This window comes from Staurois parvus, unplaced genomic scaffold, assembly GCF_062004578.1.
Source record: "Staurois parvus isolate SC_StPar_1 unplaced genomic scaffold, SC_StPar_1.0 ptg001717l, whole genome shotgun sequence".
Taxonomy (NCBI): Eukaryota; Metazoa; Chordata; class Amphibia; order Anura; family Ranidae; genus Staurois; species Staurois parvus.
The window spans coordinates 228,020-244,555 of record NW_028319513.1 but is presented as its reverse complement, the minus strand read 5'-3'; the positions used below and the strand labels follow the sequence as shown (position 1 = coordinate 244,555).

General features: G+C 49.8%; 1 long non-coding RNA gene across 1 annotated transcript; it reads right to left on the bottom strand.

Annotated features, from left to right (window-relative positions):
* Positions 1-1,328: 1,328 nt before the first annotated feature.
* On the bottom strand, positions 1,329-15,776 carry LOC149434665 (uncharacterized). Its single transcript, XR_016308647.1, has 3 exons — positions 15,666-15,776; positions 13,635-13,712; positions 1,329-2,987 (listed from the first exon to the last, which is right to left on the bottom strand). It is a non-coding gene; the product is annotated as an uncharacterized LOC149434665 (long non-coding RNA).
* Positions 15,777-16,536: the final 760 nt, after the last annotated feature.

The window sequence follows — 16,536 nt, the reverse complement described above, 5'->3', positions numbered from 1 at the left end:
ATATAACAGAACCCGGCAACGTCCACCATATGCAGATGATATAGAGCAGGGCTGTCTAACTGGTGGCCCTCCAGCTGTTGGGAAACTACAAGTTCCATCATGCCTCTGCCTTTGGGAGCCATGCTTGTAACTGTCAACCTCTCCAAAACCGAGCTTCTCGTCTTTCCCCCTTCCCGCGCCCCCCCCCCCCCCATCCTTTCCATCACTACCAACAACACCACCATCAATCCCGCCCAGCAAGCCAAGGTCCTTGGCATCATTCTGGACTCAAACATCTCCTTCCAACCTCATGTCAAATCACTTACAAACACATGCAGGCTCCACCTCCGCAACATCGCCAAGATACGTACGTGCCTTACCCCAGACACCACTAAACTACTCGTTCACTCCCTGATTATCTCACGCCTGGACTACTGCAACTCCCTCCTCACCGGCCTACCCCAGTGCAAGCTCTCCCCGCTTCAGACCATCCTGAACTCAGCGGCCAGACTCATCCACCTCACCAACCGCTCCACCTCTGCCACCCCCCTCTGCCTCTCCCTCCACTGGCTCCACCCCCCTCTGCCTCTCCCTCCACTGGCTCCACCCCCCTCTGCCTATCCCTGCCACTGGCTCCACCCCCCTCTGCCTCTCCCTCCACTGGCTCCCCATTGCCCAATGCATTAAATTCAAACTGCTCACTCTGACCTATAAGGCCATTCACAACACTGCCCCTGACTACCTCACCGACCTGATTCCCAGGTACCACTCTACCCGTACCCTTCGCTCTTCACAGGACCTCCTTCTATCCTGCTCCCTGGTCTCCTCCTCCCACGCACGACTGCAAGACTTCTCCAGGTCTTCCCCCATCCTCTGGAACTCACTACCCCAATCCATCAGACTGTCACCTTCCCTCCTCACCTTCAGGCGCTCCCTGAAAACCCACCTCTTCAGGGAAGCCTACCCCACCCTCACCTAACAGCCGCTGCCCTTCCCTCCTTCTACCACTCCATCCCCCACAGCCATTTCCTCCTGTACCACTACCCCCTCCCTCCTAGATTGTAAGCTCGAAAGAGTAGGGCCCTCTAACCCCTCGTGTGCTGTTTGATGTTACTGTTCTGTTTCATGTTGTGTCCCCCCTCTATTGTACAGCGCTGAGCAAACCCTTTGGCGCTATATAAACTCGATATAATAATAATAACTGTCAATCTTGCAGTTCCTCATGGGACTTGTTGTTTGGGCCGCCAGTTTGACACCCGTGATATAGAGCATTAACACACATGAAAAGGAGCCGGGAGTTCCGTCTGGAAATTAGAAAGGTCATAAATATTAATATGCAGGACTTCACATTAGTCTGAAAAGCTATACCAGGAAATATAAATTCTTTAATTTCATATTAAGTCACGAGTATCTACAAAAATGATTCAACGTTCCCGTGACATGAAGGAGCCTGGCCTGAAAACTCCAAGCTGGTGACCCCTACATCTCGACTTGTTGCTAGGATGTGAAAACTGTTGGATGCTCACTCCCGGCATTGCAGGATTGAACACCAGTCAGGACATGGGGGTTGCTAACTTGGTAGTTTTCAGGCCAGCCTTTTGAGGGGACCCAAATGGTCTACGGGAGGACAATAATATTTTATGGAACAAATCTGCACAATTTTTTTTAATAGCTGCTGGGGCCCCCTTGACTGCACAGGCTATTTTCTGAAAAAGGTGAAATTGGCTTTTAAACATCTTCATATATTACTGGAACAAGACTAGGGATGGAAAACAAATACAGCTGAGAGTAAATGAGAACTGGCAGAGCAAGCACCACGGCTCAGAGTGGACATCGTGTGTTATGCAAAAGTCACATCCAGCCTGATCTTCTACAGAAATGTCCCAGAACTCATGTGATGAAACACTGAGGTGGGAGGAGGCCCCAAAGCTGCAGAGGTTTCAACTAGAGGAGAATCCAAGGATGGAAACAATTTAGTGGAAGGAGGCCCCAAAGCTGCCAAGACTTTACTGAAAAGAGGATCCAAGGCTGCATAGACTTTAATGGAAGGAGGACCCAAGGCTGCAGAGACTTCCATTGGAAGAGAATCCAAGATTGCAGAGACTTCAGTGGAAACAAGCCCAAAAGCTGCAGAGACTTCAATTGGAAGAGAGTCCAGGACTGCACAGTCTTCAGTGGGAAGAGGATCCAAGGCTGCAAAGACTTAAATTGTAGGAGAATCCAAGGCTGCTGAGACTTTAATGGAAAGAGGACCCAAGTCTGCAGAGACTTCAACATGAGGAAGCCCCAAAGCTGCAGAAACGTTACTGGATGGAGTATCCAAGGCTGTAGAGACTTTAATGGAATGAGGACCCAAGGCTGCAGAAACTTCCATTGGAAGAGAATCCAAGATGGCAGAGACTTCAGTGGAAAGAGGCGCCAAAGCTGCAGAGACTTCAATTGGAGGAAAATCCAAGGCTGCAAAGACTTCAGTTGGAGGAGGATCCAAGGCTGAAAAGACTTAAATTATAGAAAAATCCAAGGCTGCTGAGACTTTAATGGGAAGAGGACCCAAGGCTGCAGAGACTTCAACATGAGGAAGCCCCAAAGCTGCAGAGACTTTAATGGAAGGAGGACCCAAGGCTGCAGAAACTTCCATTGGAGGAGGCCCCAAACCTGCACAGACTTCAGCAGGAGGAGTTCTCGATGCTATGAGGATTTGAATGGTAGGAGGCGCCAAAACTGCAGAAACTTCAGTGAAAGGAGACCTCAAGAGTGAAGGGACTTCAGCAGGAAGGGGCTCAAGAGAGCAGAGACTTCAAAGAGAAGAGTCCTGGAACTACAGAGACTTCAACAGAAAGCAGCCCTGAGTTTGCAGTGTTCAGCAAAATATATAATCAGAGTATTTACACTGATGGATACTGGTGATAGTTGTCCATTCAGGGCTCTTGTAAGATATTTGCTTTGATCTGGCTGTTAATGGTGACATCTTCTCACCGGTGGCTACTTCATTGTTTCTTGTATTCAGACTGCAAGGAGAACATATAGACAGATGAGATAAAAGGAAGCAGCCCATAGGTGACAGTGCAACAGCTGAAGGATACTACATCTGCCTGACCTGCTGGGAGCCACCACAATACTCCACCAATGGTCTGAACATGCAGCTTCCCACCACAGCCTCTGAGTACCAGACCAGGCAAACAAACTCTCTGTTCTACTAAGAGTCCAGTTCAAGTGTATGGGCCCAGAGAGGGTGGCACTGTATGGAAGAACATAGCACACTATGCCGTTAAAATGGTACAAACTGTGCATGGAGAGCAGCCATGGGGGACACAACTGGATTGCAATAGAAGGCATGGCGGTAGTTTGTAACCTTTTATTATACATGGCAGTAATGTCTATAACCATGGTGTGTGGTGGCACCTGGCAGCCAAACCCATCTATGGCATGGCCTACTACAGCAAAACCACCCCCCCCCCCCCCGGTAGTTTGTAACCTTTTATTATACATGGCAGTAATGTCTATAACCATGGTGTGTGGTGGCACCTGGCAGCCAAACCCATCTATGGCCTGGCCTACAAACAGAAAAACCACCCCCCCCCCTGGTAGTTTGTAACCTTTTATTATACATGGCAGTAATGTCTATAACCATGGTGTGTGGTGGCACCTGGCAGCCAAACCCATCTATGGCATGTCCTACTACAGCAAAACCACCCCCCCCCCCCCCCGGTAGTTTGTAACCTTTTATTATACATGGCAGTAATGTCTATAACCATGGTGTGTGGTGGCACCTGGCAGCATAACCCATCTATGGCATGGCCTACTACAGCAAAACCACCCCCCCCCCCCCCGGTAGTTTGTAACCTTTTATTATACATGGCAGTAATGTCTATAACCATGGTGTGTGGTGGCACCTGGCAGCCAAACCCATCTATGGCATGGCCTACTACAGCAAAACCACCCCCCCCCGGTAGTTTGTAACCTTTTATTATACATGGCAGTAATGTCTACAACCATGGTGTGTGGTGGCACCTGGCAGCCAAACCCATCTATGGCATGGCCTACAAACAGCAAAACCACCCCCTCCCCCCCCCCCCGGTAGTTTGTAACCTTTTATTATACATGGCAGTAATGTCTATAACCATGGTGTGTGGTGGCACCTGGCAGCCAAACCCATCTATGGCATGGCCTACTACAGCAAAACCACCCCCCCCCCCCGGTAGTTTGTAACCTTTTATTATACATGGCAGTAATGTCTATAACCATGGTGTGTGGTGGCACCTGGCAGCCAAACCCATCTATGGCATGGCCTACTACAGCAAAACCACCCCCCCCCGGTAGTTTGTAACCTTTTATTATACATGGCAGTAATGTCTACAACCATGGTGTGTGGTGGCACCTGGCAGCCAAACCCATCTATGGCATGGCCTACAAACAGCAAAACCACCCCCTCCCCCCCCCCCCGGTAGTTTGTAACCTTTTATTATACATGGCAGTAATGTCTATAACCATGGTGTGTGGTGGCACCTGGCAGCCAAACCCATCTATGGCATGGCCTACTACAGCAAAACCACCCCCCCCCCCCCGGTAGTTTGTAACCTTTTATTATACATGGCAGTAATGTCTATAACCATGGTGTGTGGTGGCACCTGGCAGCCAAACCCATCTATGGCATGGCCTACTACAGCAAAACCACCCCCCCCCCCCCGGTAGTTTGTAACCTTTTATTATACATGGCAGTAATGTCTATAACCATGGTGTGTGGTGGCACCTGGCAGCCAAACCCATCTATGGCATGGCCTACTACAGCAAAACCACCCCCCCCCCCCCCCGGTAGTTTGTAACCTTTTATTATACATGGCAGTAATGTCTATAACCATGGTGTGTGGTGGCACCTGGCAGCATAACCCATCTATGGCATGTCCTACTACAGCAAAACCACCCCCCCCCCCCCGGTAGTTTGTAACCTTTTATTATACATGGCAGTAATGTCTATAACCATGGTGTGTGGTGGCACCTGGCAGCCAAACCCATCTATGGCATGGCCTACTACAGCAAAACCACCCCCCCCCCCCCGGTAGTTTGTAACCTTTTATTATACATGGCAGTAATGTCTATAACCATGGTGTGTGGTGGCACCTGGCAGCCAAACCCATCTATGGCATGGCCTACAAACAGAAAAACCACCCCCCCCCCTGGTAGTTTGTAACCTTTTATTATACATGGCAGTAATGTCTATAACCATGGTGTGTGGTGGCACCTGGCAGCCAAACCCATCTATGGCATGTCCTACTACAGCAAAACCACCCCCCCCCCCCCCGGTAGTTTGTAACCTTTTATTATACATGGCAGTAATGTCTATAACCATGGTGTGTGGTGGCACCTGGCAGCATAACCCATCTATGGCATGGCCTACTACAGCAAAACCACCCCCCCCCCCCCCCCGGTAGTTTGTAACCTTTTATTATACATGGCAGTAATGTCTATAACCATGGTGTGTGGTGGCACCTGGCAGCCAAACCCATCTATGGCCTGGCCTACAAACAGAAAAACCACCCCCCCCCCTGGTAGTTTGTAACCTTTTATTATACATGGCAGTAATGTCTATAACCATGGTGTGTGGTGGCACCTGGCAGCCAAACCCATCTATGGCATGGCCTACTACAGCAAAACCACCCCCCCCCCCCCGGTAGTTTGTAACCTTTTATTATACATGGCAGTAATGTCTATAACCATGGTGTGTGGTGGCACCTGGCAGCCAAACCCATCTATGGCATGGCCTACTACAGCAAAACCACCCCCCCCCCCCCCCGGTAGTTTGTAACCTTTTATTATACATGGCAGTAATGTCTATAACCATGGTGTGTGGTGGCACCTGGCAGCATAACCCATCTATGGCATGTCCTACTACAGCAAAACCACCCCCCCCCCCCCGGTAGTTTGTAACCTTTTATTATACATGGCAGTAATGTCTATAACCATGGTGTGTGGTGGCACCTGGCAGCCAAACCCATCTATGGCATGGCCTACTACAGCAAAACCACCCCCCCCCCCCCGGTAGTTTGTAACCTTTTATTATACATGGCAGTAATGTCTATAACCATGGTGTGTGGTGGCACCTGGCAGCCAAACCCATCTATGGCATGGCCTACAAACAGAAAAACCACCCCCCCCCCTGGTAGTTTGTAACCTTTTATTATACATGGCAGTAATGTCTATAACCATGGTGTGTGGTGGCACCTGGCAGCCAAACCCATCTATGGCATGTCCTACTACAGCAAAACCACCCCCCCCCCCCCCGGTAGTTTGTAACCTTTTATTATACATGGCAGTAATGTCTATAACCATGGTGTGTGGTGGCACCTGGCAGCATAACCCATCTATGGCATGGCCTACTACAGCAAAACCACCCCCCCCCCCCCCCCGGTAGTTTGTAACCTTTTATTATACATGGCAGTAATGTCTATAACCATGGTGTGTGGTGGCACCTGGCAGCCAAACCCATCTATGGCCTGGCCTACAAACAGAAAAACCACCCCCCCCCCCTGGTAGTTTGTAACCTTTTATTATACATGGCAGTAATGTCTATAACCATGGTGTGTGGTGGCACCTGGCAGCCAAACCCATCTATGGCATGTCCTACTACAGCAAAACCACCCCCCCCCCCCCGGTAGTTTGTAACCTTTTATTATACATGGCAGTAATGTCTATAACCATGGTGTGTGGTGGCACCTGGCAGCATAACCCATCTATGGCATGGCCTACTACAGCAAAACCACCCCCCCCCCCCCCGGTAGTTTGTAACCTTTTATTATACATGGCAGTAATGTCTATAACCATGGTGTGTGGTGGCACCTGGCAGCCAAACCCATCTATGGCATGGCCTACTACAGCAAAACCACCCCCCCCCCCCCCCCGGTAGTTTGTAACCTTTTATTATACATGGCAGTAATGTCTACAACCATGGTGTGTGGTGGCACCTGGCAGCCAAACCCATCTATGGCATGGCCTACAAACAGCAAAACCACCCCCTCCCCCCCCCCCGGTAGTTTGTAACCTTTTATTATACATGGCAGTAATGTCTATAACCATGGTGTGTGGTGGCACCTGGCAGCCAAACCCATCTATGGCCTGGCCTACAAACAGCAAAACCCCTCACTGCCGTATAGGAGCTAACTCTACTCTACATACTTGGAAGTCCAAAAATTAGTAAAATTCAAACCAGGGGTGGACTGACAACTCATGGGGGCCCCGGGCAATAGGGGATCATGGGGCCCCTGTGTCCTTGCCCAAACTCAAAAAAGCCTATGAAAAAGGTACCAGGGGCACCTCATGGGGCCCCCTACTGACCCCGGGCCCTCTGGCAGTGCCGAGTTTCCGAATGGTCAGTCCGCCCCTGATTCAGACATTGCCCGTTTCTGACAGACCGTGCATCCAGGAAGTATTCCCAGCGTGTAACTTTTGTCACATTTTGTTATGTTACGGCCTTTATTCCAAAATGGATGAAATTAATTTCTTTCCTCAACTTTCTACAAACATTACCCAATAATCACAATGTGAAAGAAGTTCGTTTTGAAATCTTTGCAAGTTATTAAAAATAAAAAACTAAAAAAAAACCCATGTACATAAGTATTCCCAGCCCCCCATGTACATAAGTATTCTCAGCCCCCCCCATGTACATAAGTCTTCCCAGCCCCCCATGTACATAAGTATTCCCAGCCCCCCATGTACATAAGTATTCCCAGCCCGCCATGTACATAAGTATTCCCAGCCCCCCATGTACATAAGTATTCCCAGCCCCCCCATGTACATAAGTATTCCCAGCCCGCCATGTACATAAGTATTCCCAGCCCCCCCATGTACATAAGTATTCCCAGCCCCCCATGTACATAAGTATTCCCAGCCCCCCCCATGTACATAAGTATTCCCAGCCCCCCCATGTACATATGTATTCCCAGCCCCCCATGTACATAAGTATTCCCAGCCCCCCATGTACATAAGTATTCCCAGCCCCCGCCCAATCCTTTGTTGAAGTCCCTTTAGCCCCCATTCCGGCCTCGAGTAGTATAGAGGATGATGCTACAAGCCTGGACACCTATTTTTTGGGCAATTTTTCCCATTCTTCTTTGCAGTACCTCTCCAGCTCCATCAGGTTGGATGGGGGGTGTCGGTGCACAGCCATTTTCAGATCTCTCCAGAGATGTTCAATCGGGTTCAAGTCTGGCCTCTGGCTGGGCTACTCCAGGACATTCCCATCGTTGGCCCGCAGTCACTCCTCTGTGATGTGGGCCGTGTGCTGAGGGTCGTTGTCCTGTTGTTGATGAACCGTCTCCCCAGTCTAAGGTCCAGAGCACTCTGCAGCAGGTATTCATCAAGGATGTCTCTGTACATTGCTGCATTCATTTTTCCTTTCATCCTGACTAGTCTCCCAGTTCCTGCCATTGAAAAACATCCCCACAGCATGATGCTGCCACCACCATGCTTCACTGTAGGGATGGTATTGGCCAGGTGGTGAGCGGTGCCTGGTTTCCTCCAGACATGACGTTTGGCATTCAGGCCAAAGAGTTCAATCTTTGTTTCATCAGACCAGAGGGTTTTGTTTCTCATGGTCTGAGAGTCCCTCAGGTGCCTTCTGGCAAACTCAATTTGCCTTTTACTGAGGAGTGGCTTCCGTCTGGCCACTCTACCATACAGGCCTGATTGGTGGAGCTGCAGAGATGGTTGTCCTTCTGGAAGGTTCTCCTCTCTCCACAGAGAAACGCTGGAGCTCTTTCAGAATGACCATCGGGTACTTGGTACCTCCCTGGCTAAGGCCCTTCTCCTTCAGTTGCTCATTTTGGCCGGGCGGCCCGCTCTAGGAAGATTCCTGGTGCTTCCAAACTTCTTCCATTTATGGATGATGGAGGCCACTGTGCTCATTGGGATCTTCAATGCTGCAGAAATGTTTCTGTACCCTTCCTCAGATCTGTGCCTTGGTACCATCCCGTCTCGGAGGTCTACGAACAATTTCTTGGACTTCGTGGCTTGGTTTGAGCTCTGACATGCACTGTTACCTGTGGGACCTTCTATAGACAGGTTTATACCTTTCCTAATCATGTCCAATCAACTGAATGTCCTACAGGTGGACTTCAAACAACTGAATTTCCCACACGTGGACTCCAATCAACTGAATTTCCCACAGGTGGACTCCAATCAACTGAATTTCCCACACGTGGACTCCAATCAACTGAATTTCCCACAGGTGGACTCCAATCAAGTTGTGGAAACATCTCAAGGATGATCAGTAGGAACAGGATGCACCAGAGCTGAATTTTGAGTGTCATGGCAAAGGCTGGGAATACTTTGGTACATGAGGTTTTTTGTTTTTTTTAACCCCTTGCCTACCGGGCACTTCTACCCCCTTCCTTACCAGGCCAATTTTCAGCTTTCAGCGCTGCCGCACTTTGATTGACAATTGCGCAGTCATGCAACATTGTACCCATATGAAATTTTGATCATTTTTTTCTCACAAATAGAGCTTTCTTTTGGTGGTATTTGCTCCCCGCTGGGCGCTTTACTTTTTGCGCTATAAATTAAAAAAGTGCAAAAAAATTTGAAAAAAAAAAAAAGTTTCTTTGTTTCTATTATAAAATTTTTCAAACAGGTATTTTTTCTCCTTCACTGATGTGCGTTGATGAGGCAGCACTGATGGGCACTGATAGGCAGCACTAAAGGGCACTGATAGGCAGTACTAATGAGGTGTCACGGATAGGCGGCACTAATATGCAGCACTGATAGGCGGCACTGATAGGCAGCACTAATGAGGTGTCACGGATAGGCGGCACTAATATGCAGCACTGATAGGCGGCACTGATAGGTGACACTGATGATGGGTACTGATAGATGGCACTGACTGGCATCACTGCTGGGCACTGACTGGCGGCACTGACTGGCACAACCGCTGGGCACTGACTGGTGGCACTGACTGGCAGCACTGGTGGGTGGCACTGGTGGGCAGCACTGGTGGGTGGGCACAGGTGGGTGGCACTGGTGGGCACAGGTGGGTGGCACTGCTGGGCACAGGTAGGTGGCACTGCTGGGCACAGGTGTGTGACACTGCAGAGTGGCACAGGTGGGTGGCACTGCTGGGCACAGGTGGGGGCACTGCTGGGCACAGGTGGGTGATCTGCTGGGCACAGGTGGGCGGAGCTAGTGGGCGCACTGCTGGGCACAGGTGGGCGGAACTTGCGGGTGGCGCTGCTGGGCACAGGTGGGCGGAGCTAGTGGGCGCACAGGTGGGCGGAACTTGCGGGTGGCGCTGCTGGGCACCGATCATCAGGGCACTGATCATCAGTGCCCTGATGATCGGTGCCGATCCCCGCTCTGACAACTGCCGGTTCTCCGCAGTACTTTCCTCACGATCTGACAGCGAGAGGAAAGTGCAGCCGAGAACCGGCACTTGCATTTCCCTGTGATCAGCGTGTCATTGGACACCGCTGATCACGTGGTAAAAGGCCGGTATGATCGGCCTTTTACCACATCACGTGACCACGGAGATCGCCGGGTGCGTGCCCCCTGGGGCGCGCAGGAGAGCGCGTTCTGGGGGGACGTCATATGACGTCCACCCAGAACTGGCCGGCCGCAGTGAAGCCGTCATTCGGCTATCTGCGGTCGGCAATAAGTTAATAAATTGCAAAGATTTCAGAACGAACTTCTTTCCTGTTGTCATTATGGGGCATTGTTTGTAGAATGTGGAGGGAAAAAATGAATTGAATCCATTCTGGAATAAGGCTGTAACATAACAAAATGTGTCCAAAGTTAAGCGCCGGGAATACTTTCTGGATGCTCTGTACTGTATGCAGAGAAGATACAACACAACAAGTCCACATGGCTCTCTTACTCCGACGGAGGTCCATCATATATGTAGTATGCACAGGTAAAAAGACTTTACCAGAGGAACCTTGACCCACTTCTCTTCTAAAGATGAGCACTAACTCTGGATTTCCTAACAAATAAGCACTTTGTACGAAAGGCATCAAGATTCCTCCGTATTGACTGCATACCTTCTATACCATAGACCTCCGTCTGAGCTATGTAGGCCCATTGGGTCGGATTTTCATTGCATAAGGCATGGTCTAGGTTGGCTCTGCAGAGAGGTAACCCTGGTCACAGCTAATTGTGTGGGACAGGGCTTTTATTCTCAGAGACTAGGTGCAGGAACTCCACCCTCTGTGTCATTTCTTGTCTCCGCCCCCCCTATCCATCTCCGAACACAGTCCTTTGGTTTCATCCTCCTACCCACCTCCCAGTACCGCTCCTTATAGAGAATACAGAGCCAAGTATCATTTTGTGGTGTTAACTCATTTGTATGGAATTTGTTAATGAACAAGAAATGCAGTAAAATAGATCCCCCTCCCCCTGAGCAATAGAATACCACCCCAGAAACAATAGACCCCCCCAGCAGCAACAACAGATCTCCCAGCATCAATGGACTCTCCAAGAGCCAGCACTAATAGACCGCTCCTTCAACAGTAGATCCCTTCCAGCAACAACTGGCTCCCCACCAACAACGGATCTCCCAGCATCAATGGACTCTCCAAGAGCCAGCACTAATAGACCACTCCTTCAACAGTAGATCCTTTCCAGCAACAACTGGATCCCCACCAACAGATCTCCCAGCATCTATGGACTCTCCAGGAGCCAGCACTAATAGTCCACTCCTTCAACAGTAGATCCCTTCCAGCAACAATTGACTCCTCACCAACAACAGATCTCCCAGCATCAATTGACTCTCCAAGAGCCAGCACTAATAGTCCACTCCTTCAACAGTAGATCCTTTCAAGCAACAACTGGATCCCCACCAACAGCAGATCTCCCAGCATCAATGGACTCTCCAGGAGCGAGCACTAATAGACCACTCCTTCAACAGTAGATCCTTTCCAGCAACAACTGGATCCCCACCAACAGATCTCCCAGCATCTATGGACTCTCCAGGAGCCAGCACTAATAGTCCACTCCTTCAACAGTAGATCCCTTCCAGCAACAATTGACTCCTCACCAACAACAGATCTCCCAGCATCAATGGACTCTCCAAGAGCCAGCACTAATAGACCACTCCTTCAACAGTAGATCCCTTCCAGCAACAATTGACTCCTCACCAACAACAGATCTCCCAGCATCAATTGACTCTCCAAGAGCCAGCACTAATAGTCCACTCCTTCAACAGTAGATCCTTTCCAGCAACAACTGGATCCCCACCAACAGCAGATCTCCCAGCATCAATGAACTCTCCAGGAGCGAGCACTAATAGACCACTCCTTCAACAGTAGATCCTTTCCAGCAACAACTGGATCCCCACCAACAGCAGATCTCCCAGCATCAATGGACTCTCCAAGAGCCAGCACTAATAGACCACTCCTTCAACAGTAGATCCCTTCCAGCAACAATTGACTCCTCACCAACAACAGATCTCCCAGCATCAATGGACTCTCCAAGAGCCAGCACTAATAGACCACTCCTTCAACAGTAGATCCCTTCCAGCAACAATTGACTCCTCACCAACAACAGATCTCCCAGCATCAATGGACTCTCCAGGAGCCAGCATTAATAGACCACTCCTTCAACAGTAGATCCCTTCCAGCAACAATTGACTCCTCACCAACAACAGATCTCCCAGCATCAATGGACTCTCCAGGAGCCAGCATTAATAGACCACTCCTTCAACAGTAGATCCTTTCCAGCAACAACTGGATCCCCACCAACAGCAGATCTCCCAGCATCAATGGACTCTCCAGGAGCGAGCACCAATAGACCACCCCAACAGTAGATCCTTCACAGCAACAACTGGATCCCCACCAACAGATCTCCCAGCATCAATGGACTCTCCAGGAGCCAGCACTAATAGACCACTCCTTCAACAGTAGATCCTTTCCAGCAACAACTGGATCCCCACCAACAGCAGATCTCCCAGCATCAATGGACTCTCCAGGAGCCAGCACCAATAGACCACCCCAACAGTAGATCCATTCCAGCAACAATTGACTCCCCACCAACAGCAGATCTCCCAGCATCAATGGACTCTCCAGGAGCCAGCACTAATAGACCACTTCTTCAACAGTAGATCCCTTCCAGTAACAATTGACTCCCCACCACCAACAGATCTCCCAGCATCAATGGACTCTCCAGGAGCCAGCACCAATAGACCACCCCAACAGTAGATCCATTCCAGCAACAATTGACTCCCCACCAACAGCAGATCTCCCAGCATCAATGGACTCTCCAGGAGCCAGCACTAATAGACCACTTCTTCAACAGTAGATCCCTTCCAGTAACAATTGACTCCCCACCACCAACAGATCTCCCAGCATCAATGGACTCTCCAGGAGCCAGCACCAATAGACCACTCCTTCAACAGTAGATCCCTTCCAGTAACAATTGAATCCCCTCCAACAACTGATCTCTCTCCAGCAGCCACCATCAATAGATCTTCCAGCACCCCTTGCTTTTACACACATTCAGTGCTGGAGGTGCCAAAACTGCGTTCCCCTGCATTCCCGCTGAATAAAAGCCCTGGTGGGGGATATCATCCGTATAAAGGGCCACAGGGCCATTCCCAGTTCTGGCTCTATAGGGTGGAATCCCAAGTCCGCTGCTCATAATAAAAAAACACTTATTTGCTCATTCTCATCCTGTTTTACCGGAAGCAAGGGAGTTGACGTCATCATATTCAGAAGATCCGTCATAACTCTGCGGAGGAGGCACCAAATCCTGAGCACCTGAATGAAGAAGGACAATGATATGAAGACAGGTTAGTGGATTCAGAGAGATCTACAAATCACAGATCCTGACAACACGGGCTGTGACATGGCAGATTCAAAGGAATACTGAATGATGGAAGGTGGTGTATCCAGGCTGGAAGAACAGGGCGGCTCCCTATACAAACAACACCTGACGGCAGTGGAAGGACCTGGAAATACCTACCTGGGAAAGGGCTCAGGAATACCGAGAATACCGAGCCGGGTAAGGGCACAGGAATACCGAGAATACCGAGCCGGGTAAGGGCACAGGAATACCAAATCGGGAATACCGAGCCGGGTAAGGGCACAGGAATACCGAGCCAGGAAAGGGCTCTGGAATACCGAGAATACCGAGCTGGGTAAGGGCACAGGAATACCAAATCGGGAATACCGAGCCGGGTAAGGGCACAGGAATACCGAGCCAGGAAAGGGCTCTGGAATACCGAGAATACCGAGCCGGGTAAGGGCACAGGAATACCAAATCGGGAATACCAAGCCAGGGAAGGGCTCTGGAATACCGATTCGGGAATACCTACCCAGGAAAGGGCTCGGGAATACCGAGAATAATGAGCCGGGTAAGGGCTCAGGAATACCGAGCCGGGAAAGGGCTCAGGAATACCGAGCCGGGTAAGGGCACAGGAATACAGAGAATACCGAGCCGGGTAAGGGCTCAGGAATACCGAGAATACCAAGCCAGGGAAGGGCTCAGGAATACCGAGAATACCGAGCCGGGTAAGGGCTCAGGAATACCAAGCCAGGGAAGGGCTCTGGAATACCGATTCGTGAATACCTACCCGGGAAAGGGCTCGGGAATACCGAGAATAATGAGCCGGGTAAGGGCTCGGGAATACCGAGCCGGGAAAGGGCTCGGGAATACCGAGCCGGGAAAGGGCTCGGGAATACCGAGCCGGGAAAGGGCTCGGGAATACCGAGCCGGGAAAGGGCTCGGGAATACCGAGCCGGGAAAGGGCTCTGGAATACTGAGAATACTGAGTTTGGAAAGGGCTCGGGAATACAGAGAATACTGAGTTTGGAAAGGGCTCAAGAATACCGAGAATACCGAACCGTGAAAGGGCTCGGGAATAACGAGCCGGGAAAGGGCTTGGGAATACAGAGCCGGGAAAGGGCTTGGGAATACAGAGCCGGGAAAGGGCCCGGGAACACCGAGCCGGGGAAAGGGCTCAGGAATACAGAGAATACCGAGCTGGGAAAGGGATCGGGGATACTGAGCTGGGAAAGGGCTCAGGAATACCGAGCTGGGAAAGGGCTCGGGAATACCGAGCTGGAGAAAGGGCCCAGGAACACCGAGCCAGGGAAAGGGCCCGGGAACACCGAGCTGGGGAAAGGGCTCAGGAACACGGAGTTATGAATGGACTTAGGTGTACAGAGACTGAAAAGGCTTTGAAGAAACTGAGCTGCTGAAGGATTTTGGAATGGTAAACTGGTGAAGGATTTCGTTACACAGGACTGGGCCAGGATTGGGAATACAGAGATGGGGAAGGATTTGGGAATGCAAAACTGAGAAAGGAGGACAATTTCTATTTTTTGGAGGGAATACTTAGGGCTAGGAGTAAAAGAATCCTTCACTTAGAAAGGCATAGGATACCACTGCTGATGTCTCTATGAAAATGCCAATGTCTCGGCTGACTTGGTGATCCTTTGCCTGAAATACTTGAGGTCAATGTCCTGGATTAGGTATAGGGATCAGGTATCATGGTTCGAATCCTGAAGGCAGAAACAGAACGGCATTCAGCATTTTCAGAATTCGATCGAGAATTGTCCACCTCTGTGTGTCAGAAGAGGCTTCCTCCTTTGTGGAATTGTTCAGGAAAGATTTATGTTTTGGTTCTGTGGAGCTCTGTGGAGGTGACATGACACGGCACAGAACACGTCTGCTGGGTTATAGCTTCACATGATCCTTCATCCACTTACCTTCAGCCGGGTATCTGTAATTCTCATACCAGTTCTGCTCCCCAGAGGAAGTACTAGAAGAGCCCCGAGATCCAACCGATGCTAAAAGACAAACAAGCAGCTCATTATCCATCAGAAACTCCAAAGCCTCAAAGTTCATCTCTTCATCACCTTCTACACCTCCTATATACTGGACCTCACATTTCACCTATATACTTATCTCCTCCTAGACCCCTATATACTGGACCTCACATTTCACCTATATACTTATCTCCTCCTAGACCCCTATATACTGGACCTCACAAGTCACCTATATACTTATCTCCTCCTAGACCCCTATATACTGGACCTCACATTTCACCTATATACTTATCTCCTCCTAGACCCCTATATACTGGACCTCACATTTCACCTATATACTTATCTCCTCCTAGGCCCCTATATACTGGACCTCACATTTCACCTATATACTTATCTCCTCCATGACCCCTATATACTGGACCTCACATTTCACCTATATACTTATCTCCTCCTAGGCCCCTATATACTGGACCTCACAAGTCACCTATATACTTATCTCCTCCTAGACCCCTATATACTGGACCTCACATTTCACCTATATACTTATCTCCTCCTAGACCCCTATATACTGGACCTCACATTTCACCTATATACTTATCTCCTCCTGGACCCCTATATACTGGACCTCACAATTCACCTATATACTTATCTCCTCCTAGGCCCCTATATACTGGACCTCACAAGTCACCTATATACTTATCTCCTCCTAGACCCCTATATACTGGACCTCACATTTCACCTATATACTTATCTCCTCCTAGACCCCTATATACTGGACCTCACATTTCACCTATATACTTATCTCCTCCTA